At 37.6% G+C, this 26,292-nt stretch overlaps 1 protein-coding gene across 3 annotated transcripts in view; it reads left to right on the forward strand.

The window, feature by feature from the left end:
- Positions 1–26,292, forward strand: part of FHIT (fragile histidine triad diadenosine triphosphatase) — a 542,931-nt gene that overhangs the window by 97,322 nt on the left and 419,317 nt on the right. For 2 of the 3 annotated variants that reach the window (XM_082059676.1, XM_082059674.1), the window contains exon 2: positions 10,439–10,485. The gene's annotated coding sequence lies outside the window, so the exon portion shown is untranslated. Of the gene's footprint in view, positions 1–5,724; positions 5,805–10,438; positions 10,486–26,292 lie in introns of those variants that run through there. The other variant, XM_082059675.1, reaches the window with a different exon arrangement.

Consider the following 26,292-nt stretch of genomic DNA (forward strand, 5'->3'; position numbering starts at 1 on the left):
TCATAAAAGATGTTCCACTTCAACACGTTTAATGCTCTGTGTTAGTGTGCTTATGTTTTATGAGAGTTACACATGTTACAAGGAGAATGGGGGCCCTTTCTGTAAAGGTAGATGAACGTTATCCCTACTGTAATTTTCATGGCTGGAGTTGCACCTTATTACAACAGCAGTACACTAATAAAGCAGGAAATTTATTTTTCCTCGTCAGAAAGGGGCAGTGGTGTTCTATGGCATTGCTGAGGCATGCAGGGTTATGACATCTTGCCATACATGTCAGCTTTTCGGTGGCGGGTTCACTGCTCAATCTGGTCATCCAGTAAATGAAGTGTAGTGCTCTGTGCTCCCTGTAAGCTTCTGAAATGAAGTGCTCAAGACTCTGTAAAGCGTTCTGTCGGACTTCTATGTCTCAGAGGAGCAACAGCAGTGTATTAAGCAAGTGTATCAAACATAAGGTGTAGCCAAATTCAGGCAGGTGAGCTGTAGATGAAGAGCTGTTGGATAACAAAGGGAGGACCACATCCATGTGGGGATGAGATGTCTGCAGTCTAGTCTTGCTCAAAGGATACTCTGCGGTGGTCCTCAGGATGTATAAATCAAGAAGTCCATGCAAACTGAGATTTGCCTCTAAGGTTCTATTGCGCTGGAATTTCTGTGCTTTTTCAGGAGGTTTTTAGGATACTCTGCTGCAGAAAGCAGCTTACATTTTTGCCTTGAATTTTCAAATAAGAAAATAAACTGTCCCTGCGAGCATTTGGTGGGCTCTAGACAGTGAACTGTCCCATTTTCTACATCAGTTTCAATAGCAATGAATGAATGAAACTCGGTCAGTTTGCCTGAAGAGATCTCCACTGGCAGAGGGAAAGTCTCTTGTGATATTCACCTATTCAATATCTGTTTTGTTTGCATATCAGGCAAATGATAGAATGAGATGGGAATGTGGAATGGAGCTGACCCACAGCTTCTTAAGGGGTTGTTCTTGTACCTTTCCCAGTCCAAAGAAATATGTTTCTAAGGTGAGAGGCTTTCTGAATATAGTCCAAAAACATGACAACGAACTTTGACTATGAACATTTTGCTGAGAACAGTTTCATGCTTTGAGTCCCCCCTGTTCTACCTCCCCGCCTCTCCTGCCCTACTTTTGTTTCCTTTGAAGTTGAAAATATCCCTGCTTGGAATTTTCTTCTTCCTACAGTTTTGCAGCTTCCAGAATCTTCAATATTGACTTTGTTTTATCCAGTTCTAAATTTCTTCAACACATTTATCTTTCTGTTCAAAAGGAATCATAGAACATAACTAGAAATTTTAACAATCCTTTACAGACCCTACATTAGATGATGAGTGATGTTCTGGTCCTTGTTGTACACAAATATTCGGCAAATAACCCACAAAAAGTTATCTTTCTAATTTACAAATGGTCATCTCAGGACCTTTATATCTTGCGTTTATTTTCTCATTTAAATTCTGGTACTAGAGCAATTGGATTGGTTTTTTGATGAAGTTCAATTGGGAGCCTCTCATTGTTCTTCAGAAACTTTCTTTTCATGACACGTGGGTCTGATTTTGAAGATGTTTTATTTTTTTCCTCTTGATATAATATATAATCTAAATACCATGCAATACTGGAGAACATTTTTAGCCTTTTGCAAATAGCATTTCTTGTGTGAATTCTGCAAAGCAAATGGTTTTGCTTGTCTAATTTGTCTTGTGAAATACGTAGTTAAACTAAAGTTTAAGGGTCACTTGTTCTTTTAATCTGTATCCTATTTTATATTTTAGATATAGTAGCTAGTTTGGGGCTAATTCTCAGTATGTGTAGAGCTTTAACCATGAGACATGTAGTTGTCTGATTCTTAAGTTCAAAGGTTTTTTGTGGAAATGGAATATTTACTTGTTCATATCTCTAGTGAATTATTTTCATCTTTAATTTCTGCTGCAGCATCTCTTAATCATTCTTGTAGATTATGCTGGCTTTGCAGAAGAAAACCTGTCAGATGGGTCTAATGCAAATAACTTGATAATATTTCAGTCTTGTCTCAAAAATGTTTAATGTTATCAGGCCATACCATTCTGCATTACATGTAGTTAGGAGATTTGGAGTATGTTTGAAACCTTAAGGATGTGGTTATCAGCTCTGGCCGAGCAGCAGTTTAGTCTTCAATTTGGATTATAGGGAAGGTAACTGGTGCTATCACCAAGTGCAATAAAGCTGCTTGGGATCCAGGCAAACACCTGTGGTCCAGCCTCTTCTGTTTTCTTTTGGGGTGAGCAGAAATCTGGTCCTCAAGGTCTGAGAATGGATTTCTGTTCCAATTTCTGTGTTTTGTTATTGTTGGGGTTTTTTGGTGATATTTAAATATTTCAGTATCAGTTGGTTTTAATAGTAGATGTCCAGTGCCTCCACTACTTTTTTTTCTCCTCCCTCTTGATATGAGGCAAAAGAAACATTCCACTGTCTCTGCTGCTTGCTTCATATCAGGGAACTTGAAATTGGGTTTCCTTGGTTGCATCTTGTCAAGTGATATTTGAATTTGCTGTGGCAGAAGGAACATGTGTTTAATAGAACTGTTTCCAGAGTTACTCTAATGTTCACTGATGATGGAAGGAATGCGAATGATTAGTTACACAACAGAGCATTGCTCTAGTTTTCTATTAGGAATAAAAGAGGTAAAAGAAATCTCTGTCTGATCAATGGAAAAGGACCAAACTGGTAGGAAAAGTCATTTTGAACAGAAATATTTAAGAAGATTGCATGTGTGGGAAAGTGAACCAAATATGTAAAAACGTGAAAAAAATTTGAAAAACAGAGTTGACTCTCCTTTTTGTTTGATCTCTTTGTTTTTCCGTATGACAATCTGATTTTTATTTTTTTAATTTAAATCTTGTTTTGCATTGAGAACAACCTAAGTGAATGGGTAGTTTGAGGGGAGAAGGTTGGCTAGACTCCTCTGTCAGTGTTATGTTGTATTCAGTTCGTACTCCTCTCAATATCACAATGAAACCACATTGTGTAATTTCCATGCATCTTCTTTTGCTTTTTTTCCCCCATTCTAATACCTGCTTGCTGTTGTGTTACAGAAGAATCAAGGAACCCGTGTATTTGCATGAAGGTCATTTCAAATTCTAATGTCAAGGGTCATGATTAATTTTTGTTGTTACATCCATAAAGCTTAATTTCTGCATACACGAAAGATTGTGGGACAGGAATCCATTTTGGGAAAAAAACTCTTTCAGATTGGCCTTTCACTTTCTGTCACTTGCCAAATGCAAATTAGAAAGCATACCAAGTCAAAATAGTTCTCATATATTTTAATTTTCTACATCTGTTATCCATAGCATTTGTTTTGAGAACTCATGCTGTCATAAATGTTTCTGACAATTTAGATTCTTTCTAAGTTTACAGTCCTTTTTCCTTCAAACTTTTTTTAGTTTTCTGTTTGCACATTTTTTTCTGGAAAATTACCCTGAAAGCTTTTTGGTTTTGTAAATTGTAAACCAGATATACATATATCTGCTTATTTGAATTATTTCCTGAAGGCAGAAATGTATTTGTTCTCAAATGAAATTAGACATTACTTAGTTAATCACTAAAAGGAGCTGCATGCATGGAAACTTATAATTTACTATCATTACTATATTATTAACCGTAACAACAAAGCCACAGAGGTCAGTTTGTTAATGGCATGAATGGATATAGGTTCTAGTGTTTATAGGCATATTGAAGATAATTGAACACAACTTTGCTGTCTCTAAGAGAGGTGCAGGGTGATCTGAAATGCACTGATTGTTGGCTGGAACCAAGTCCTGTGGATTCTTCCTACATGCTGCTGGGAAAGGTTAACCTGACTTGTTCAGTTATTTATGAGCCTGGGTAACTGCTGGTGGCTGTGGCTCATGAGTGACCATGTTGCAATCAGAGAATCATAGAATGTCCAGAGTTGGAAGGGATCCACAAGGATCATCGGTTGCAACTCCTGTCCCTGCACAGGACAACCCACAATTCACACCGTGTGTCTGAGGGCCTTGTGCAGTCTCTTCTTGAACACTGTCAGGCTTGGGGCCGTGACTCCTCCCTGGGGAGCCTGTTCCAGTGTCCAGCACCCTCTGGGTGAAGAACCTTTTTCTAATGTCCAACCTGACCCTCCCCTGGCACATCTTCCTGCCATTCCCTTGGGTTCTGTCATTGGTCACTAAAGAGAGGAGTTTGGCACCTGCCCATCCTCCTTCCCTTGTGAGGAAGCTGTAGACCACAATGAGGTCTCTTCTCTAGTCTCCTCTTTTTCAGGCTGAACAAACCAAGTGACTTTAGCTGCTCCTCATATGGCTTCCCCTCCAAACCCTTCACCAACTTCATAGCCCTAATTTCCATGTTAGCTGAATAACGCTGACGTAACATGATGTTCTGAGTGAGGAGCAGAGTTTCAGCACAACGGTTGGTCATCACCTTGGAGCATTTCTCCTGTCGTGGGTTGAACCTTGCTGTTTCTGTTGGAGCTCAGGTGAATCTGTACTGAGGCCATCTGCAGAGCCATGGACTCTTCTCCAAGTAGGGAAGTTGATATCTTGCAGTTGGCCTATATTCAAGGCCAAAAAAAGAGAAACTAGTTTTTAAATAAAAGCTTATGTATGTTAGATAAATATATCTCAAAGTATAAGTGGTTACATTTAAGTTTTTCGTATAACTTTAAAAATGAAAGTCCAACAGGAAAAGGATGTTTGAAATATTAAGCTTAGCTTAGTAAGCCAGAAATTTACTAAGTGATTATGAGTTAAATATCTGCTATAGCTAAGCTATCAAATGGAAGGTAATGTATTGAGTATTAATTGACCTTAGTTGCTTGTGAAAAATCCCAGTATGCTCTTTTCAAGCCATATTAACAATTAAGAGATGACTGCAAGTTTACTAAATACAAGAGGCAGAAGAACAGTGATTTTATAGGTAAGCAATGACATGTTATTTTGACAATGAAAAGAAAAAGATGTATATAATACTCCCCAGTGCTTTACTGTGGAGTGGATTAACATCTTTGTGTAGCAGACAATGATTAATCTGTGTTGTAAAGATTGCAGTATTAGGTACTTTTCATTATCTATAGATAATATTTCTGTTTTGATTGTTGGGTACAGAAGTACATAACAAAGTACTGGGTGCACTTAGCTGCATTATATTCCATTGTAACTAAATGCATGTTATGCCTACTATAGGTTATAAAGAATAAGAAGTAGTATAGAACTATAAATAAATACACTTTTTGTGCAAGGTGAAAAGTGCAAATGTTACTTTGTTTAAAATTGGTTAAAGTTACACAGAAATATAATATGAATGCATAGCTGTGGTTTGTGAAATGTATAGTCAAGAATACAGTGTCAGACCTCAACATTTTAATTACTAATTTGGGAAGAATAGGAGAGAAGGGGATAATATTAATATGAATATACTGTGAATAAGTAGAGAGTTGCATTTGCTTACTCTTTAACAGAAGAAATCAATATCCTGTAGAAATAGCAAAGCTTAGCTTCAATCTATGGACCAGTATGCTTTATGGAAATACTGCTACTTAGTTATTCCAGTTTGCCAAAAAAATATGGAAAGCTGTTTTTCCCTTTTGTGTGATTCTACTGTATGGAGAGTTTCTCACTTTAGATTCACAAAAAAAAAAATAATTATCAATTCCTTTCCCTTTACAGCAATTTCTTTTTTAAAAATCCCTTTATAGAGTTCTCTCTTGGATGATTTCTTACTCTCCTTAAAAATGGCTATGCTCAGATAATGTGGAAAGATCACTGGTATGGACTCCTGTGGATTGGTAGGTATGGTGATAATAAACCAGATTAAATGTTTAGTATGTTAAGTTAATAATAACTTACTCTGATATCACACTGTTTTACTTTATTAAGAGAGGGTCTGACTGCACTGTGATTCTGTGAAGGTTGGGACTTTGGTTTAGAATTATCAAACAACTTGCTGTTCTCTTCAAATGTTGAACAAGAATAAACTCACTAGATCGTGCTAATACTTGACATTTTTCTTCCTGAGCTAGAGGACTCTTATTAGAAAACACATCTGCCTTCATACAGTCTGAAGCATAGGACATCTCTCTTCATATTGATTATGTTTTTTTTGCTTCCTCGTTACTGATTGCAGAATTTGTTTCTTGAAGAAGAGAAAATAATACACTTTCCCCTTTATTTACTGCCTGAACATCTCTAGACTTCTCAGAATTTGCCCTTCCACGGGATTCTTCAGGGCACTTTTGGAAATCCATAGCTAATCACTTTGGTAGTGTACGTGCAGAAAGCGTGATACAAATAATGGCACAAGTAGAAGTTTTATTGACTTGAAAGTAAAAACAAAAAAAAAAATTCAGGAAAACTCAACATGATATTCACTTTGCAAATACAACTTTTTTTTTTTCTTATTAATTTCAATGGCCTTTGGTTGATTTATTTTGCAATCAGTGAACTTAGGAACAAACAAAAAATATTTCCCTTCCATCTGTTCTTTCTTCCTATCTAAAAATATTTCCTTCCCCAGCACTGATGATCTTTATTTGGTTTTATATACATCCTACCCTATTTGGGCAAAGTCCAGAGCATCTCATAGTGCTGCCTAGGGAAATTCTACAAGCATCAGAATAATATTAAGAGAAGGAATCAAGCAATTACTTTATTTCAAGGTAAGATCAGCATATATGACTAGATATTATATTACTACGTGTAGCAAAATTTCAAAGTTAATTTAGACTGTGAAGTCAAGTCATCCTTTTTCAAATGCATGAGAAGAGATGATTAAATTTCAGATTCCAGTGTAAATTAGCTTCTAAACATAGAGGTTTGCAGCTTGAATTGAATCAAAGAGTGTTTCAGAGGTTCAGAGTGTTAACTATTTGCTGATGGCTTTGCTTGATTCATTTCTGGAAATTATATCTCACTGGGGTTGTCCAATCCACAGTATATAATAGATTAATGGTTTGGAACTTTATCTATAATTCTTTGGTTTTATGTTTAAACAGTTCATAAACTCTTGATATCCTTTTTTTCCCTCTTGAATTCATTAAGAAAATACCATAAAGGAATGCTAGCCCTTTTCTTTTTTTCATATTTCATTATTTAGAAAATGCATGGTTATAGCAGTATTCTAAACCACTGTATTATAGTAATTTCAGGACGTTGGGGAAGGAAGAAAACAAGAGTTAGACCTTTGCTGAGTCTCTTCTGTTAAGAAGAGCTAAAATGGACAAATTCATCAAATGCCTTATGGATAGGGTGGTTACCATTTTAGGGCTCAGAAAGCTGATATGCCTTTCCTTTGTAGCTCTTGCAAATCATGTAATACTTGTTACTGTGGGTATGGCAGCTGCTTGGATACAATACAGGACAATAATTGTTTTTATTCTTTGACTTCTTTCATTAATTTATCTAGTACTAACCCTAATCCTAGAATGTGTTCTACAAAAACTGTGATTTCAGTATTTTAAGCTGGACACATGTAGATCTGTCCATGTTTCCTACCATTAGCCATTGTCCTGAGATTCATAAGAGTGATTCTGTATCGTATTCACGCAGAATTCTGCTCACTTCCCATGCAGTGGTTTCCGTCTCTATGCCCTTTGCTTTTGTTAGTCCTTACTTTGCTGTTATATTCAATATTTCTGTTTCAATTCAGTTGGCTTAGATGATGAAATATCCTCCTTTATGAGAGCAGTGGCAGATGGAGGACAGCATTCTGTCTGACAGCAGTAATTTGAGATGCTGTTTAGGGAGGACACCTGGCTCCTGTCGATGGTCTATCTTTCTTGTCTTCCGAGCATCCTCAGTAGTCATCTTTGATCTTTGCCTAGCAGCTCTAGTTCTGGTCCTTTAATTAGAAATTGAAGATGTTTCTAATATTTTTTAAATGATCTTTCCAAGTTCTAAGACACCTTTATGCTTTCCAGTTCTTTTGGTTCTTTGCATTCTCAATGGCAACATAGAACTTTCCTGCCTATTAGTCCTCTGTGAACTTGGTTTTATCAGTCTGTGCTCTCTGGTTGCTTCCAGGCTGCTTCCTACTCCGTCAGGTAATAAATAATGCAGTGGAATTAAAGTATGGCCACCAAACCTAACTCTAGATGAATGCTTTTTGATATGGATAAGTGAGAAGGAATGAGTGAATACTGAAATAGGAAAAAAATGGCAGGAAGAAATGTTCAATTTAATTTTTACTTCCCCTTCAGGTACACCAAGATAAAAGCTTGTTAAGTATTGAATGCTTAATCTGTGTTCCTGTGGAAAGATTTTCTTCATTGGTAGCTGATATGTACTAGCTCATGTGTCTTAAGAAACATTTCAAAACACTTTTGACACTTGCAATTTTCCTGTTCCTTTCATCATTGTTCCTTACCTCTTTAAAGAAAAAAAAGAAAGGCAGAGGGAGCTAGCTTTGTCCAAAATACACAATGTTTCCAACATTAGCAAGTTGGAGATAAGCCCCATGTCTGTGGAACCAGCTCTTCTTCAAATATTCAGCTCTTGGTGTGCGAGTACATCTGATTCAAGCCAAGGAGGCAAAGGGCCAGCTGTGGTTTCTTGGCGTTCCCAGAAGCATCAGCTCTTGCACGGCAGTAGTGTTTGGCTTGGTAGTGCCAAGTGTGAGCTGTTCATTGGCTTCTCTGATCTTAGCTTTCAATTCTGAAAATTATACTTCGACAAAGAATCTATACTATTAAGAAATTGGGGAAAACCCAAGCTGGCTATATTTGTCTTGTTTCCAGATGAATAGTAATATATATGTCTATAATTTTTAAATTATTATTTAATTTTTTAAATTTTTTCTTTCTCTTGAAATTCAGACTGCTGGGCATCAATGTGCATAATTGGTATGTTTTATTACTCATTGTTCATTGCTCTTGCATAAAGAAAAATTATCTTTTATATTTTACTCTCCTGTGTACTAAACTGGCTTGAGGCTTGCAAAAATTAGCAGCTATAGTGACTATCATTTCTGAGGAGGTTTTTCATTTTCAGACTAGTTTGATGGAACTGCATTTTTAATTAACAAGTCAACAAGCACTAGTGTGGTGGTAGTGGAGCTCAGGTGAAATGTAATCAGCCAAACCCATAATTTATATAAAACCATTCTAATGAGTAGAATTACTCTAGAGATTAATCTGTCTTGATGTAAAGCAAAAGTGCTAGGAAAAATAGTTGCTATTCTACTTCCCTTGGAAGTTACAGCTGTTTTCCAAAATGTTTTAAAAGCAGTTAGGATTTAGATGTTAGAAACTTCTACGCTAGGAGCTGGTCAATACTTAAGCTTTATATCCAGCATAGTTTTGATGTCAGATGCAGTATAGAATGGGACATTGAAATTCTTCTTTTCATGTGTATTAATTCTAGTTCTGGTTCCATGTGAGTTTGTCTGAAAAGAACAAGGAATTAATTTTAGAGGCCAGCTTGAGACGTTCCTACTGGCATGTACTAGAATCTATTCAGTGAAGGTTTTGCAGACTGCTGTCACAGTATTTGGAATATATTTTAACTCTCCTTTGGCTCAAAGATACCCTAATGCTAGTAGGCTTTGTATGTTCACGTAAATAATAGGATAAATGTGAAGCTGTGTAGTCTTGAAAGCAGGATAAGGGACAGGGTGTCGTATGTAAATTTTGTCTTCAGCTTTGTCACTGTTAAGACTTCTGCCATGTTATTTATCCCTTATTTTGCCTTGTTCAGTAAAAAAAAGGGAATAATGCTGCCAGCTTAATATTGTCAAATGTTTTGAAGATGGGGAAAACTTACAGCATGGTGGTGTCGCTTTTCTAAATGTGTTACTGGCTAACTTCAGTTTGGAAAAAAACTTTGATTTTTTGGGAGGGAGCAATCTCAGATCCAGACCCTGCATGTAAGACTTGGGGAACGACTGGGCTTTGGGAGCCTGAGTGAGCGCCTAATTGAAAAAATGCTGCTGCCACAAGAGCCAGGGGTGATCGCTCACCCCACCGCAGTGACTGCTCCATTTTTTGGAGTGCTCTTGAATTTTTGGTGATAGGTTAAAGATTTTTTGAGAAACTAATCTTGATGTGAAATTATTCAATTTGGAAAATCTTGGATTAATTAATCATGCACGATTTTAATTTAAGGAGTAAATAAAGGAATTAGAAATGTAGCTGAAGGCTGCTGTTGGTGGTTACTCCCTCACTTGCGTCTCTCTGCCATTCTGTTTCCTTCTTATGCAGTGATAAAAGCTTTTGCTTTTAATGCCAAGCAGTATATTCTGCAAATGCGAGTTGTCCTTTCATTTCGTGGATGTGTTTAGAGAAATGCTTTACCCATGAAGTGAAGAGAATGGGTGGATGGCACTTATCCACAGCAACTATTAGTTCCAATTTAACAGTAACATCTGAATAAATATGGTTAGATACCATGAAGAAAATATTGAAATGCTTGTTCATTGCTTTTCTAGATGCTGATATAGATCAAGACTGTGACAGCTGAGGACTGAGATTTGAGGTAAGATAGCAAACATTCTGTGTGCATTTGAGGTCTTTGAGCCATTCAAGTACTTTCTTCAATGACTTGGTTTTTCCCCCATATACATTGTTTAGATAATATGCTTGTAGAGGAGAGTGAAATAGAAGCATAAAATATAGAAACCTTTAAAGTGTGTCTCTCGGTAAGGTGAATGCACCCAGCAGTAGCACACTTCTGTGAAGTATTATGCCAAACATTAACATAACACAGGAAAAAAAAATATAGAGAGACACTACAAACTTAGGTCATTGGTTGTAGCAGGATGGGTGTTTGACATAATACTTCAGTGATTCCTCAAGTGGTAGAAATGGAATCCAAGTAAGTGTATTGATGTAGTGATAAAAAAAGAGCAGAATGCATGTGATGCTATTTTGTGTAGGGTATCCTTTGAATAACCTTTTCTGTTTTCTAGTTCATACTGATAGTCTCTGTATTGTAACTTGTTTTTCAAACAAGGCATTCCCAAATACCAGGTACATAGGGCCATGGACATCTCTAGAATTGTCCCTCCTAATTTGTGCTGATCCTTTTTTGTTGTGAAAATGGAATTGTGGCCAACTACCAAGCTCCTGCAAGGCTGAGTGTTTCATGGTATTTGTACTTGTGTTCAGTGCATGCAGGCAAATTTTATTAGAATCAATTAAAGAACAGAAAACCAGGAACTCAGGAATTAGTTGTTTTGCAGTACAGTTAGGACTTGTTTTGCTGTACTTAATGTCTCCATGGAATAATTAAGTAAAATCCAAATAATCAACTATGATGCGTTGGAAGTAAAAGGCATGTGCCAAGAAAGGAAAATGAACAAACTTAATATAGCATAAGCACAATGTTATCCTCATCACACAATGAACTTTTTTTAATGTCCTAGACTTTACCAGTTCATTCTTGTCATGGGATCAATGCCGTATTCCCTGGCCTTCTTGCCAGAACATCTGAAGTTCATTATTCTCTGTTAAGATATTTAGAAGCTGAATTGAGCAATAGCATTTCATTACAAAATATAATGATTGGAAAGAGGGCAAATGGTCATATCCTGAATCTTGTTTATCATTTAATTCTTTATTACAGTAAAGCGGCAATTGCATATGCAAAGTGGAATACTAATTACATTCTGCATTTCTGTATAACAGTGTAGTAGTTTTATCAATGGTATTAAGCTGCATAATGTACGTAGCCTGAACTATGGTAAAGAAATAAAATGTTTAATTTGCTATTAATGAATCTACCAAATGGAATGATATTAGTATTTTCAGAACAAGTGTTAATTACAAACGTCATTTGCATATTTCCCTATGTTGCTGCTGTATTTATTTGTTGATATTGGTTATAATCCTTTGGAGGAGAATTTCTCATAGTGGGACATGCCAGGAGGCTCATGCCAAACTGTCTGGATTTTGGCCCAGATATGTCCCTTCTTCAGGATCCTGCACTGAGCCACAGAGTGGTCAAGGTGTTCTGGGTTTTTGAATGTGTGGGGTTTTTTTTGTTATGGGTGAATAGAAAAAAGAAAGTGGAAGACATGCCATGGGAAGTTGTTTTTTAACATGTACAAGAAACATTGTTTTATCCACTTGCTAATTATGAAACAGATTAGGTCTGAAATACCGGCCATTTGTCAAAGCTCAGTTCTTCTGCATCTCTTTTAAGAAGAATTTTGCTGTCATAAAGGCACAGTGTTTCTGACAGCACAGGAATTCAGCAGTTTACTCATGAAGGCTGGGTTTTGTACCTGCTTTTGTGGGAGGAGCAAAATAGAAATGGGCTCTGAAAACCCAAGCAGTTGGCAAACACAGCATAAGGCTTAATTATCCAGTCACTGTGTGTACCGGGGAAAGAAGGGAGGTGGTTGTTAAATACACCTCAAAGGCAAGCAGCAGAAAGCTCCCTTCCTGAGTTCAATCATTGTCTTAGTGCATAATAAACCATGATAGAGAGGTGAGAATTATTCATTCGTGGCCAAGGCTTTGTTCTGCAAAGGTAGCTGGAATCAGATGATCAATATAATCATTATTGCTGGATGTTATCTTGTTAGGGAAAAGTACCACTGATTAGGTCTCCTTTGTGGGCAAGGAAAAAAATGTTGCTAATATAGGCTGAAGTTCAGATATGTTGACTGTCTCTTGAAAAATAACTGCTATATCATCTCTTTGAATACATTATTGTTTGCTTTTGAGCAGACATTGCTTTCACTGTACCTTCAAAATTCCCATTGTTGTCCTGATTTTATTAAACTTTCTGGCATTCCCTGTTCATCATCATCTTTAGTAAACTCCAGTAAGAGAGAGAGCAACAAGGAAGCGTCCTTTTCATCTTTTACCTTTAAGTAATTCAATATCTTACTATTTTAAAACTATGTTGTGTTGACAAGAAGCTACTAGCCCAAATCACAGTTTGCTTGGGAGAAGCTGAACACCTAAATTATTTAGCTGCTTCCATGTCTGTCTCTTCTTTGGTAACTTAATGCTAGATGCCTGAAGTTAACTGGTGTATGTCTGGATTTACTTGAATTTCTCTCACTCCTGTTGTCTCTGGATTGAACAGTTGCAGCCTGTTAACTTTCAGTCTCCACATACCCTGGCTTTAAAGAGGAATCATTTGATTCTTGTGTTACGGCTCCTCCTAGGGATACAGGAATTTTAGTAAAAACCATGATTGCTTAACAGGTCTGAGGTATTGCTCTCTGCAGTTCTCAGTATAACTTGGGAGTGAAAATAAGAACTGGTGGATTCCCCAACATCAGATGCTGTTAAGATTCAGCTGGACAGGGTGCTGGGCCATCTTGTCTAGACTGTGCTATTGCCCAGAAAGATTGCACCAGATGATCCTTGTAGTGCCTTCCAACCTGGTATTCTATGATCTTTTGAAAATTGTAGATGACAAGTCAGTGTACATCAGCTACCACTCAAGGCATAATTCCAGCTTTCCTTGGCTGCTAATCCCTGTGCTTTAACTGATCTAAAATGCCATAGCTTCTTTCCTCATCTAAGGCTTCTCCTTTCATTTGTTTTGTACTAAGTTATGTGTTTGGTTGGAGATATAAAATATAATCAAATATCTGAAATGTTGTGCCTTAAATGGCTGCATGCTATTAGTTTCATGCTTGCATTTATGTTTTGCTTAAAGGCATTATATATGTACTGTCCTAGTCTATAATGCCTTATATCTTTTATCAAGAAGAATTATGCAGTAGCATGGATAAGGACCCATAGTTTTAATAATCCTTTCCCTAGCATCAGTCATTGGTTTGCCTCTGGTGTTAACTCCCTTTCAATTGAGTTAGCAAGCAACAAAATCAGATATTTTAAATCTTTGTCTGTTGTCTTGCTCCTTGATAATTTACTGATTGTTTTTCTCCTTGTTTGTCATCTTCGAGAAGAGTTGCAGTAGCCTGGAAATTTCAGTTTCTTTGCGTGAGAAGTATATATTTGAGGGGAAGGTAAAGACGATGCTGAAGACTCTGCCCCTGCTTTGCTCTCGATTCTTACCAAGTCTAACATGCAATTGTGGTGAAGTTGTACTTCACTTGACTCAGAATTTAGTTAACTTGACTGAAATTGCTTTGTTTTTCTACCCTGCTTTTTCAACTCTAATAAGCAGAATGAAGATTGCTGTTGAAATATGTGCACCTTCTGTTAAGCCACATGAACCCATAAATCTTTTTGCTAAGATTCGAAAAGTCAGACATTAAGGGGAATCAGATAAAGGGTACTGGCTGGTCAACAGAAAGTTTATCCAATTCAGTCTTATGGTTAGGCTTATTAGGCTTCATGTCTGCTTCTTTGGAAACAGACACAGCCATTTCTTTTTATCAGCTGTGGCCCTAGACTCATAGAGTACATGCATTAACCAAGACAATGGTCTGTCTGCAGTTTACTAGTTTAGTCCAGATTTTTTTAAATGTTACACATGTGTCTTCGTATCTTTCTCTTAGCCGAACTAGCATCTTGCCTTCAGTTGTCCATTGTGTATCTTCCACTTGATCCAAATAGACATATGTATGTATAAGTGTATATATATGGCTGCAAATACTTCTGTAAAAATAATAGTATATTACCCTGACCATTCAAAGAAGGAACCCTTGTAGGGGGGAATCCTAATAGGTTTGCCAAGAGTCATAAGTTTCTTTTGTTGCCTTCAGGCAAGATTTGATTGTATCACATGATATTTTGCCTTATTTACGCTGGCTTTTTTTCCCGGTGCACCTGTATTTATTTTAAAAATACTGGTACTATTAGCATTTTGCAGTGAAGGGTTTCTCTCGAAGGAAGAGTTCCTGTCATGAGCAAAACAGATTAATCAGCTTGTAGTGGATCTGGATAGTGGTGTTTTTAAGAACAAACAAGACTAGAGCTTTTACCCTCCTTCCTTATCACACTTGTTCCCTGCTAGCATTGTGTTCCCGAAGTCTTCCCTTCCCGGCTGGGACATCACTGCTGCTCTGGGAAGGTTGGACAGAAAGTTGTGTCAGTTTGCGTTGTGCCACTGCCTCCAGTTACTGGTCAACCACTGCTTATTTTTTTGAACCCTTCTTTTTAGCTTCTTCTGGTTCCCAGAACTTCAAGCTGTCTGGTTTTCTCTGTTGAAACAGTCTGTGTGCAAATGCACAACATATCTTCAGCCTTCTAGTTGGTGTTTCTGTCTCACGAGACTCTCTTAATCAGAGGATTCAGGACACGCCACTTCTAGTCCAGGACTTAACAAGATTTCCAACCAGTTCATACTAGTTGCAAGTACCAGACTTCTGCTTAAGAGTAGAAGTTCAGTTTTGGACATTCACTCCCCACAGACGCACACATTCAATTATCTAGTACCTATAAACAGTCACACCATAAACATTTTTCCCACATGCAGAGGTTTTGTATTTGTGTTGGTAAATTACAGCTTTCCCAAAACAAGTTAGACTTTGCTGGTTGGTGTGTGTGTGTGGTGGTTTGATTTTTTTTTTTTTTTTTTTTCCCCCCAGATTTGCATATCTCCTTATGTTGCATCATTTTCCCAATTTCCACACAGATTGTAGTGGAGGGCAAATTTTCATCTGCACTCTCTGGTCACTTCCATGAATGAATGACAAGCTGTCTACATAGTCCTACTTCATGAACAGAGTTTGGGGCGAGATAGGATGTTTGTCTATTTTTAGCCCAAGGTTGCAACAACATAAGTATTAACTGCTTAGGCCTGAGGTGCTTGTCCAGTATTGATTTTTTTACTTGGCAAAAAAGACACTAGTGTTTGTATTTAAGAAAAAGGAATTGGGAAGTACTGTCTTACAATAACAGGACCACAGTTGACCTAGAAGAAAGATTAATATTAGATACATCTGACTACTTGGTATTCTATCTTAGCATTTCATTAACATTGTAAGGTTGTTTAGCACTTGGTTTCCTAGGGAATATGAAGCTTAATGTTGAAAGATGCCTACTCTGGCTATTCTGTCCTCTGGAAAGCTTAGAAACTGCTTTTTCTGGGGACCGAGTCTTTTCAGGGTCCCTGTTGTTGGTCCTGTGCTAATTATTCAAATAAAACTTGGTTTTCTTTCAGTAGAAGTCAAAGGCATTTTTGCTTAATTTATATTTTGAGGATTTGGCCTGGAAATGACCACTTGGACAGTAAGAGCTTTTTGAGTTTCACCAATACTAGGGCAACGAAAATGATGAAGGGAGTGGAGCATCTCCCTTATGAGGAAAGGCTGAGGGAGCTGGGGCTCTTTAGCTTGGAGGAGACTGAGGGAGGGGTGACCTCATTAATGTTCACAGATATCTAAAGGGTGAGTGTCAGGAGGATGGAGCCAGGCTCTTCTCGGTGACAACCAGTGGTAGGACAAGGGGTAATGGGTTCAAACTGGAACACAGGAAGTTCCACTTAAATTTGAGAAGAAACTTCTTCTCAGTGAGGGTGGCAGAGCCTGGCCCAGGCTGCCCAGGGAGGTTGTGGAGTCTCCTTCTCTGCAGACATTCCAACCCGCCTGGACACCTTCCTGTGTAACCTCATCTGGGTGTTCCTGCTCCATGGGGGGATTGCACTGGATGAGCTTTCCAGGGCCCTTCCAACCCCTGACATTCTGGGATTCTGTGAATACTGTCCTGTGTTAGGCCATCCTTAAGTAATTAGTCGTTGAAATAAAGTCAAAAATGGACACACCAGTGATTGTTAATATTAAACATTTATTAACTGAAGTATTCTAATATTGAAATAGTCTGATATTTCTACTTGGGCTGCTCAGTAAATCTGTGAGATTTAACTTCTGTTTCGAAGAATGGATTTGACATTATAACGTGGATGAAAGTAACCACTAAACGTACATGTTCTAGAATTCTGTTTAATCTTTTAACTTGCTCTTAATTTTCCTAAGCTTACCCTATAGGTTGAAATCTAACATCCATAAAGTCCTCTGAAAATGCCAATAGAGAATTTTATTGCTGTGGTGGGGTTTGTTTGGTGTCTTTTGTGTGTGATGGTTTGTCTTTTTTTTAATCTGAAAAGTATACAGAATTTTTGAAATACAGACAGGTTAATATTCTTTTTTTAACGTTCCCGTTTGCTGATATTGTTGATATTTGTGCCCTCACTGCCCATGCTCAGCTGGTAATTTCTTTGTATTAATGTGACTTTTGCATTTCACTGTGTGTGCATTGGCCAAGATCTTTTGTGGTGCTGAAGCCTCCTCACATTGGTAGGACTATTAAATTCCTGAAAAGGGATTGGATGATGCAGTAGGTTATCTAATTCTGTTATGGGGCTGAGCAAAATCATAACCCTAAAACTACATTAGAAGCAAAAGCATTTACCACATTTTAATAAAGCCTTTTCTGTCATGCTGAGCATCTGTTCTCTCTGTTAAGTAGTAGGTTTACAAAATTTAGTTCATGATGACTATATTCTTAAATCTCTCTCAGAAAAACAAGGGAAGTTGAAGAAATCCACTTCAGGGCTAAATTTGTAGTCCAAGTTACAAAATACCGATAATATTTTTAATATATGATCCTTAAGCAGAAAAAAATTGATTTGTTTAAAAAATAAAATTTGATCAGAATATTTAGTAAGTATGGCAAGAACCTCCTGCTAGTCTTTTATTTGGTATTTGATGTTGATACAATTTTGAACAAATGGTATATATCTTCTTTGTCTCCCTTTCACTTATTTCTAAAAGTGGGGTAGTAGGTTTTGTTTGGTTTGTTTTGTTTTCCCAAAGAGGAGTTTATAATAACAGAAATTCTTTGTCATGTGGGTACATTCTGATTCTTTTAGAGAATCTCAAGTCTGGGAAGGAATTACTGCTAAGGAGTCAATTCCCCCCACTTGGACGCTAATTTAGCTACCTCAGTGGAAACCATTGATCTCTGAGCAGCTGATTTTGAACTCCAGTCCACAGTCAGAAGAGCAGGGGCTTGTGCTTTGTGGCAACCTTGAATCAACTTGTACCTCCTTATTTCCAGCAGCTAAATTTCATTAAAAGACAGGCAAATTATATTGAATTGCTTGCTGAAATTACTGTCCAATATAAGCAGTTGCACTTGCAAGTTATTATATACAAGAGAGAGCTGTGTTTACTGTTTAAGTAATGGCAAATTTAAAATAAATTGACTATTCGTGTTCTTGATTATGGCTTCTTGCATTAGGCAGCACCAAGCTATTCGTGTCTCAGGTGTTGTCTTATAAAATACATAATTTCAGGGAATGTTGTACAATAGTCATCAATTGATTCTGACCCCACAAGGTTATAGAATAAGAATCTACGGTTTTAAAATAAGTAACTTTTTTAGCATGGGAGGTTTGCTGTTTATCTGAGCACAATCGAGCAGCTGCCCATGACTGAAAAATTCTGATTTGAGTTGCTTCATTCTAATTAGTGATAAACATGCAGCAAAGGAAGCAAACGGGAAGAACTGGAAGTTTGCACGGAATTGCAGGAGTTTGGTCTGGCCGGCAGAGCAGAGATGTGATGGGCTGGTGTCCTGGCTGGAGTGCTGAGGGGTGTGGGTATGGGATGAACCGGCTGGGGAGCGCGTCCTTTGGGGAGGGCTGGTCGGAATGCGCGGAGCTCTGCAGTGGAATAGGTGATGAGCCAATTGAGAGCTTTTTTGGATAAAGATCATTCAGTTAAATGGTAATCAGTAAAAGCCTTTCTCCTCTACAATGTTTTAATTTGAATACTAACGACAGGAAAGACTTGGCATCAGTAATTGTTTTTAAGGAACTTTTTGGTCTCAGCTCCTTTGAGACTAGGGAGCTTTAGAAGGAGTATATCAATATATTATGAACCATTTGCATGTAATATTGAGCAACCTGTGTACTAGAGTTTAGAAAATCAATTTAGGGTATTCCTTCCCCTGTCTTGGTATTATTAATCCTAAAGAATGGGACGGGAGGGGCAGGGGAGGAGTAATCAGAGAGATGGGAAAAAGCAGTTTTACTTATAGGAAGGAGAGATGGCAATAGATAAATTAGGACAATTGTGCTCCTTAAAAGCTGTTTTTCCTTGTGTGTTAAAGGAGGCAAGTAAGGCTATGCAGTGAAAATTTGAACAGGAGCAAATGAATAAATACCTTCATAGAAGTCTGGATTCCTCTTCGGAATCTTATCTTGACTTGAGAGGGGATGTACTGGGGGCTTGTATGTGAGGTGTGCTTTGACCAGATTAGAAAACTGTCCTATAAGACTAATATTCTTCTTAGGGGTCTGGTGGGAGAAAGGATATTTGACATATATGAGGTCACGCTGCATAGAGGAGCAGAATTAATTTGTACTAACATGCAGGAAAGGGGGTTTCTACATTGCAGATATGTAGATTTGTAAAATGCTGATTATGTCAACCAACACGGCAGTAGTTTTCAATATGTAGACAGAATGGGTGGGAAAATGTATGCAATGCAAGCAACGGGTCTGGATTTCAGAAACTTCACCTTTAACAGTGATATTAAAAAATAGCACAATGGTTGATGGACAGGAAAGAACAAATTATTGTTACATGAGAGTAACTGTCTAGATGTATCAAATCCTGCGACAGGTTGCTAAAAGAGACCAAGGAACTTACATGTGTGTTTCTCTAGTTAGCACAGAAGATGAGAAGATGATCGTGGTGATGTAATTTTTTTGTCTGTGTTTTTTGTTCCAAGATCAGCGGTCCTATAGGGAACAGAAAGTAGCCAATGTGCAGCAGGTGCGCTGGGAAGTTCTCTCTTCCTCTGTGAGCAAAGGACGCCGGCACTGCAGCCAGATTCTTCCCATTTTGAGGAATCCAGAGAACTAACAGGCACCAGAATAAGTTGCGCCTGATTATAAAAGATGACAGTGTTGAGAAAGTTTACTGCATCTGTTTTCTAAGCAGTGGAATAAGCTGGGTTTGATTGCTTAATACTTTGATTTTGGGGCCAGATTTAAAAAAAAATGAAAATTGAAGACTAAACCTCTTGTGCCCTTCTATGAGTGGAATGTAATTTTCAGAAGTGTTCAGTATCCAGTAATTCTCATTAATGTTCATAGAGGTCTATTTCAAGAAAACATGGAAGATAATCTTTGCTCTGAAAATACAGCAAATTGGAAATAACTTTAAGCTTCTTCTTTAATAGTGAGAGAAACTTTATCAAAATAAACAAAACAAAAGACTAGATAGATGCGTGGCTGGTGTTGAAAAGAAATCACAGGCCTCCCTGATAATAAAGAACTCTTCAAGAGCAATTCATCCTTGGGAAGCGATTACTTCTGTCACCCAACCAAGGTCAGTGGCACATTCAGTTAATAGCTACATCAAAGACAGAAGCATAAATTAAAAGAATACCATAAATCTGAGTCAGTTTGGGCAGAAAATAAAAAAAGGCAGTTTGTAGGGTCTACTTTAGCTTTTTCAGTTTTTGCATACGGTTTTGTAGCCTTTTCTGTCGTAATTGTAATTGCTAATAATTTTCTCCCAAATTGCTTCCAGAAGAGTCCAGGAAAATTAAATCTTGGTTGTGTTCTGGTAATACGAAGACACTGTAACCAATGCAGATAGGTCTCAGTGCTGGATGCACATGTTCTGTCAGCTGGACTCAACTACTAGTGCTGTCACTAGTCAGATTTATGCATACATGAAATTAGTAATTTTATTTGTGCCTTAAACACAAAACATTTTAAACATTCAAGTATAAACTTAGAGAACTTAAATGATCCCTTATCCTTTTGCATCCCACTGCCCCAACAAACAGAAACCCTTACCACTGCTTTCCTTACAGCTTTATTTATAGGTTATATATAATTACTTTCAATAGGTTTTGTTTTGCCAATGTAACAATAGAGTGTTGTGTATATTCAAGTTCAAAAGTTAGATGTCAGACAATTGAGTGAGACAAGGTAATATGACTTTAAAACCGTTTGCTCTTGCCTACTTTAATAAAAAGAGAAAAATAGCAATAGAAAATGTGCCCAAATGAACTTAAGGCAAGATGATGCTGTTACCACATGGGAAACCTTGTTTCATGTCACACAGGCCTGTTGTAACACTTGCTCTGTCTGCAGCCTTTTAGGGAAAATAAACTATCACATTAACTAATGTTTTGTGTTGCTTTCCACTCATCTATGTGTGTTCCTCTTGTCTCTCTGTTCAGATTGGAGATGGTCTGTGGCAGAGATCACGCTGCTTCTGTTTGGATGTAATGTAGTGGCTCTAGACACCTGTTTGAGTACTTAATGTAATAATGTTTAATGCTATAATACTGGCAGGGGCTTATTCCTAGGTACAGACCCTTCCATTTTATCTAACGTGACTTGTGGGGAGAAAAGTTTTAGGTTTACTTTGTTTGCTTTTAATTTACCTAATTAGGTCATTTACCTTTTTACGTATTTAAGTGGTTTTTAGAAGTTTTATGAACTTTATGATGTAGAATGAGGTCTTATTTTTTTATATTACAGTGGGGTATGATTTAGGGATAGGAAGATGATGTGGCTACATTAATCAAGGCTATTAGCTCTTGTTACTGGAACTCTTTGTGTCAATTTTTAAAATGTTTAATAACACGTAGGGACTGTTTCTCCTCTTTCTAGTCCGTAGTCATCTAACTGCACTGAAGTCAAGGAAAGTACTTTTTATGTATACCATGGTAATAAGAAGAGAACAATAGAGTCTCTTCTGCTGAAGGTTTCAGCATCTGGGAAGGTGTTTCTTGTCCTAGGTTGAAAAAGGAATCAGCAGTAGGTAATGGTCTCTGTTGAAAACTCTTGATGGCAGCTTTTACTGGCTAACTGTAGGGCACTGGTTATCTTAGAAATGAATTTTGGGTGGAAGTCTATGTAAACTTACGTCTGTAAATCAGATATGGCTCTGATTTCACAGAATCACAGAATCGACTGGGTTGGAAAAGACCTCAGAGATCATCGAGTCCAACCCTTGGTCCAACTCTAGTCCATTTATTAGATCATGGCACTAAGTTTCATTTGCTTGTTTAAGGAGTGAGAGGATAATTTACTCTCTTAATTTTTTATTACATATTCTCATTTTGCAATTCCATATGAGTGTATTAAAAATAAGTGAGGGAGCTGGATTTTGCATGAGCCTAGGAAGTACAGTGCCCTCCTTTCAAACCTCTCAAGTTTGTTGTGTACTAAATGCATAAGCACTTCTGCTGGGTTTCCAAGATGCAATCCTTCCTGTAACAGACTTTGGCAACTGCGTAATTCAGACAACCATGGAGAACAGCAGTTTAGCTTGGGAAGAAAGCAAGAATATTGCACTGAAGTGAAGTGGAAATTTTGAGGGTGCACCTTAGCCAGCTCAGGCTGTCTGACTATTGTAACTACAACAGGGAAAGGAACTCTGCAGCTCTCATGAATGAGAGGAAAAAAGGAAAGGAAACTTGTTTCACTGTGCTTCTGTAAGAGATGATGTTGAGCACAGGCACCTCTGTAAAAATTAGTGCTGACAACTTTGCAGGAAGAAATAGAAAAGTGTTTACAAGGAACATTTGAAAACTAATTAGAATGGAAAGCAGTTTCTAGGTCTGACATAGAAAAGTCATCTGAACTTTTTTTTCCTCCTTTTCACTTTTATCAAAGAGATTTTTCATCATATTGCACATCTGCAGCCTTCAGAACAAATTCTGGCAGGAGTACTCAGCATCACCATGAGAAAGAGCCATGGATATATCCCCAGGATAGAAAAAAGCCAACCCCCATCAATTCCCGTTTCTCAGACAGAATGATGCCTTTAACACTCTGTAATGAAAGTTTTTAAATGTGAGAAGGGTTACCAGCATCAGCCTGTATCGTTCTTTAATGTGCCCCAAAATATTACAGTACTGAAGAATGAATTGTGGGAACTGAGTAGCCCCACCAGCACAGTTTGTCTCTTTGCCCGTAACCAATTTGTGTCAGGGTGAATCCCCTCCTTCACTGGGCTCACTGAGTTTCTCTAAGCTTTTCTGTGTGTGTATGTTTGATTAGTTGTTTTAGTTTCATACGTTAATCTCATTTATGTTGGTGACTTCTTGTTTTGAATTCATTATTGTAATTTCATAATTTAAGGGGAAGAAGTAAACCAGTAACAATCTTGTGTCAGAGTCCTCCATACAGTGGAAGCAAACTCAGTCCTGTCGATGTGAAGGGGTGGTTTGCATGGGGTTGTGTTTGAGTGTCACTGAACTGGAAATCGTGAGAACCACTACATTGAAATCTTTACATATCACCTGTTGCCAGTCTACAGAGAATACTTGTGGTTAGATCAGATGTAAGAAAGCCAAGAAATGCATGTATCTTAGTGCTCATCATTCCCCTACCCACAGAATTATATCAAAAAATATAAAATTAAAAAAAAACATGTATTTTGAGTGCTGCTGTACTTGGTCTACATTCCCCCCATATTGGCATGATTATATGAAACAATAATTTCCCTGATTTTTCTCAAAAAAATCTTCACATACAGAAAAATCAATATGGATTACGTAGAGTTTCGTAACTGTTTCTTTTATTATAGAAAATTAATTAATGCATGACTTAGAATAATACATAAGCATAGACTGAAAGATAAAGATCTGCATAAATGATCTGAATAGGGAATGGATAATTTGAGGATTAGCCTCAATTGCAGTTCTGGATCCAGAGCTCAGGTCTGATACGCTTACATTCAAAAATGTGAATAATTAGAAATTTATCCTCTCCCTTAGGGAACTTTGTACCCTTCTAATTTTTAGTAATGTGGAAATATAAATTAAACAGAGCTTTAGCTTTTCTTAATGATTTTTGTTCTTCCCTTGTGATAGATAAGATCAGGCCTTGCATAAAGGGCTGCTCATCTGTTTGGTCTTGATCCCTCCACTGGTTTCCATGAGGTCAGAACACTGACTGGAAGGCTGATGGGTTTCTGGGTTGGTCTTTTCTTTGCTTTTCAATCCCTAAAGAGGACGGTGCCTCTTGCTAAGACAGTTCTTTTTATACTCTATCTTGTTGTAAAAAGTAAGCTGCATTTTAACAAGCCTTCTGTTTTTAAACAAATGAAGACGTGCCCTGAGCAAAGGTATTTATATGACAGCGCAATCATTGTAATGGTTCTCTTCAGGCAAAACAAGACATTTCATATAAGGTCCTTTCCAATTCAAAGCTCTTGAAATCATTAGGGTGGGAGGCTAATAAAGCTCAGTTTTAAATTCTGAAGTAGTGTGTGGGGTGGGGGTGGGGGTGTGTGTGTTAGGGGTCACTAGTCTTTGCTCTTTTGCTTGCCAAGTGTAGGTGATCCATTTTTCTGACTCTTGGGAGACCTGCCCTGCTCTTACTGTTCGCTGAAGTGGTATTTTGCATGGCCAGATCATCTTTCACTCTTGGGCCTCTCCGAATCCACCTCTTCAGCTTGTGTGTATGTGTGTGTGTGTGTGTGTCTTGTCTCCACATGCTAATGAAAAGAGCATAAAGACAACAGGTTCCACATAGTGTTGGCTCTCTGGACCAGAAGACTGTTTCCTTCAAAAACTTAAGGCTGAATGGGAGTGGGTAGGTGACAATAGAGACATGTATATAGTAAGAAAACCAGTACTCCACTAAGTGCTGGTTTCTTGCAAGAGATTTAGTAATGGTACTTCTGGTTCCCCTTTAAGGAGTTTGGAGCCCATAAGGGTAGCTTTTCTGTATGGAACTTAAATTTCCTTTTGTAATTTTTAGGCTTATCTTGGAATGCATTGGCTTACACAGGTCCGTAAGAATGGCATCCACCTTTCTTCTCAACTAGAGGTGTGATGTGGTTAGTATGTGCAAGCATACCCTCGTAGTAAGGGTTTTTCTGGAGTAACTTTCTCTTGAGATTCCAGGAGACCTTTATTAGACTTTTGAGAGGCCACGCACCAGCCCTGTAGGATGTGGATATGTATTGCAGTACTTGGCAGAAACACAATTTTATTGTTTTTCTCCAGAATCATATAGCCATTGCTGTAATGGAATATAAGTGAGCATGCTTTGATCTACATTGAAGATCCAAAAAACACTGCACTTTCCAGTTGGTTCTGAGTTGGCAAGTCCTTCCCTAAAATTGTCAAAGGTTTTCTGTTTAGAGTGGCGTTATATTTTAGGTGGCACTGAAATGGATCAGAAGCTTCAATACATGTTGGAGTATTGTCTGGAATAGGAATGGCTTTTCTTTTTTAATAGGGAAAAAAGCGCCTAAGTGCGCTTCTGAATCAGTCTCCAGACTCCAGAAACATCACTTTCTTCTGCCTAAAAAGACACTGTGACATATGGTGACGGCAATGGCAGCTGAATCTTTCACAATTTAGAGCTACGTTGTATGACTTTAACTGGGAATCTAATCCTCAAAAAGACCACTGGCTATGAAAGGCCACTGCTTCATGTGCTGGTTTATACGGCTCTCCCAGGATTAATTAATTTTTCTGGTACCGATGTTAAACAATTGTACCTAGTGGTAGTTTTGTAGCTGGTAAGTTGATGGAATTCCAGACAATACAAACATTTAACCATCTGCCTTGTTTGTTTTCATTTGAATAAGCTTTGCCCAGTTCAAACTAAACAACTTTGGAATAAGAGACTGAGGAGAGAAAAAGCCAAATGTTTATTTACTTATGTACAAACCAAAATGTTGTACTTAGTTTTAAGTATTGCTTACACTGTAATCAGCCTTTTAAATTCAGTTTTATACCTGATTGGAAATAAAGACATATGTATAATTAGTGACGACCAGCCTTCTAACAGTCATCCTAAATTCTTTAAGTTATATTTTGAAAGTGAATGTAAATCACTGTTTTTCTGCTGGTGGTGGCAGACTTTTTTGGCCATGAGAAAAGAGGCTGCATACCAAGTTTTAAAAATGGTGCAAAGATAATGTTGATTAATGTGGGTTATTATGTAAGAACTGGACTAGCATTCATACAAAACCAAAGGTGTAACAGAAATTAAACTTGCATTTAATTTTAATTTTAATTACAAATTACCTCATTTACTCAGCCCCCTACCACAGCTGTCTGCTCAATGATCATTATCGTGACACTAGAAGCACCGAAATATCGGTGATTCTGCTATGTACAGCAGAAAAATTGCCTAAAGGAACATTTCCTACTTTAGAGAGGCAGACACCACTCTGGTCACCTCTAGTCTGGCTTCCACAGCCACTGGACAAAGCCATTTGACTTCCCAAAATGAAGTAATAGTTGAATTAGATCTTTCAGAAGAATATCTTATCTTGATTTGTTAAAAATTGCTCTTGATCGAAAAATCACTGCTCTTGGTAATTTATTCAAACAATAAGTTATCCTGAAGAGAAATACACTGAACGAAACATGCACTTAATTCCTAATCTGATCTTTTTTAATAGCTACCATT

This window comes from Streptopelia decaocto (genome assembly GCF_964273445.1).
Source record: "Streptopelia decaocto genome assembly, chromosome: 8".
NCBI lineage: Eukaryota > Metazoa > Chordata > Aves > Columbiformes > Columbidae > Streptopelia > Streptopelia decaocto.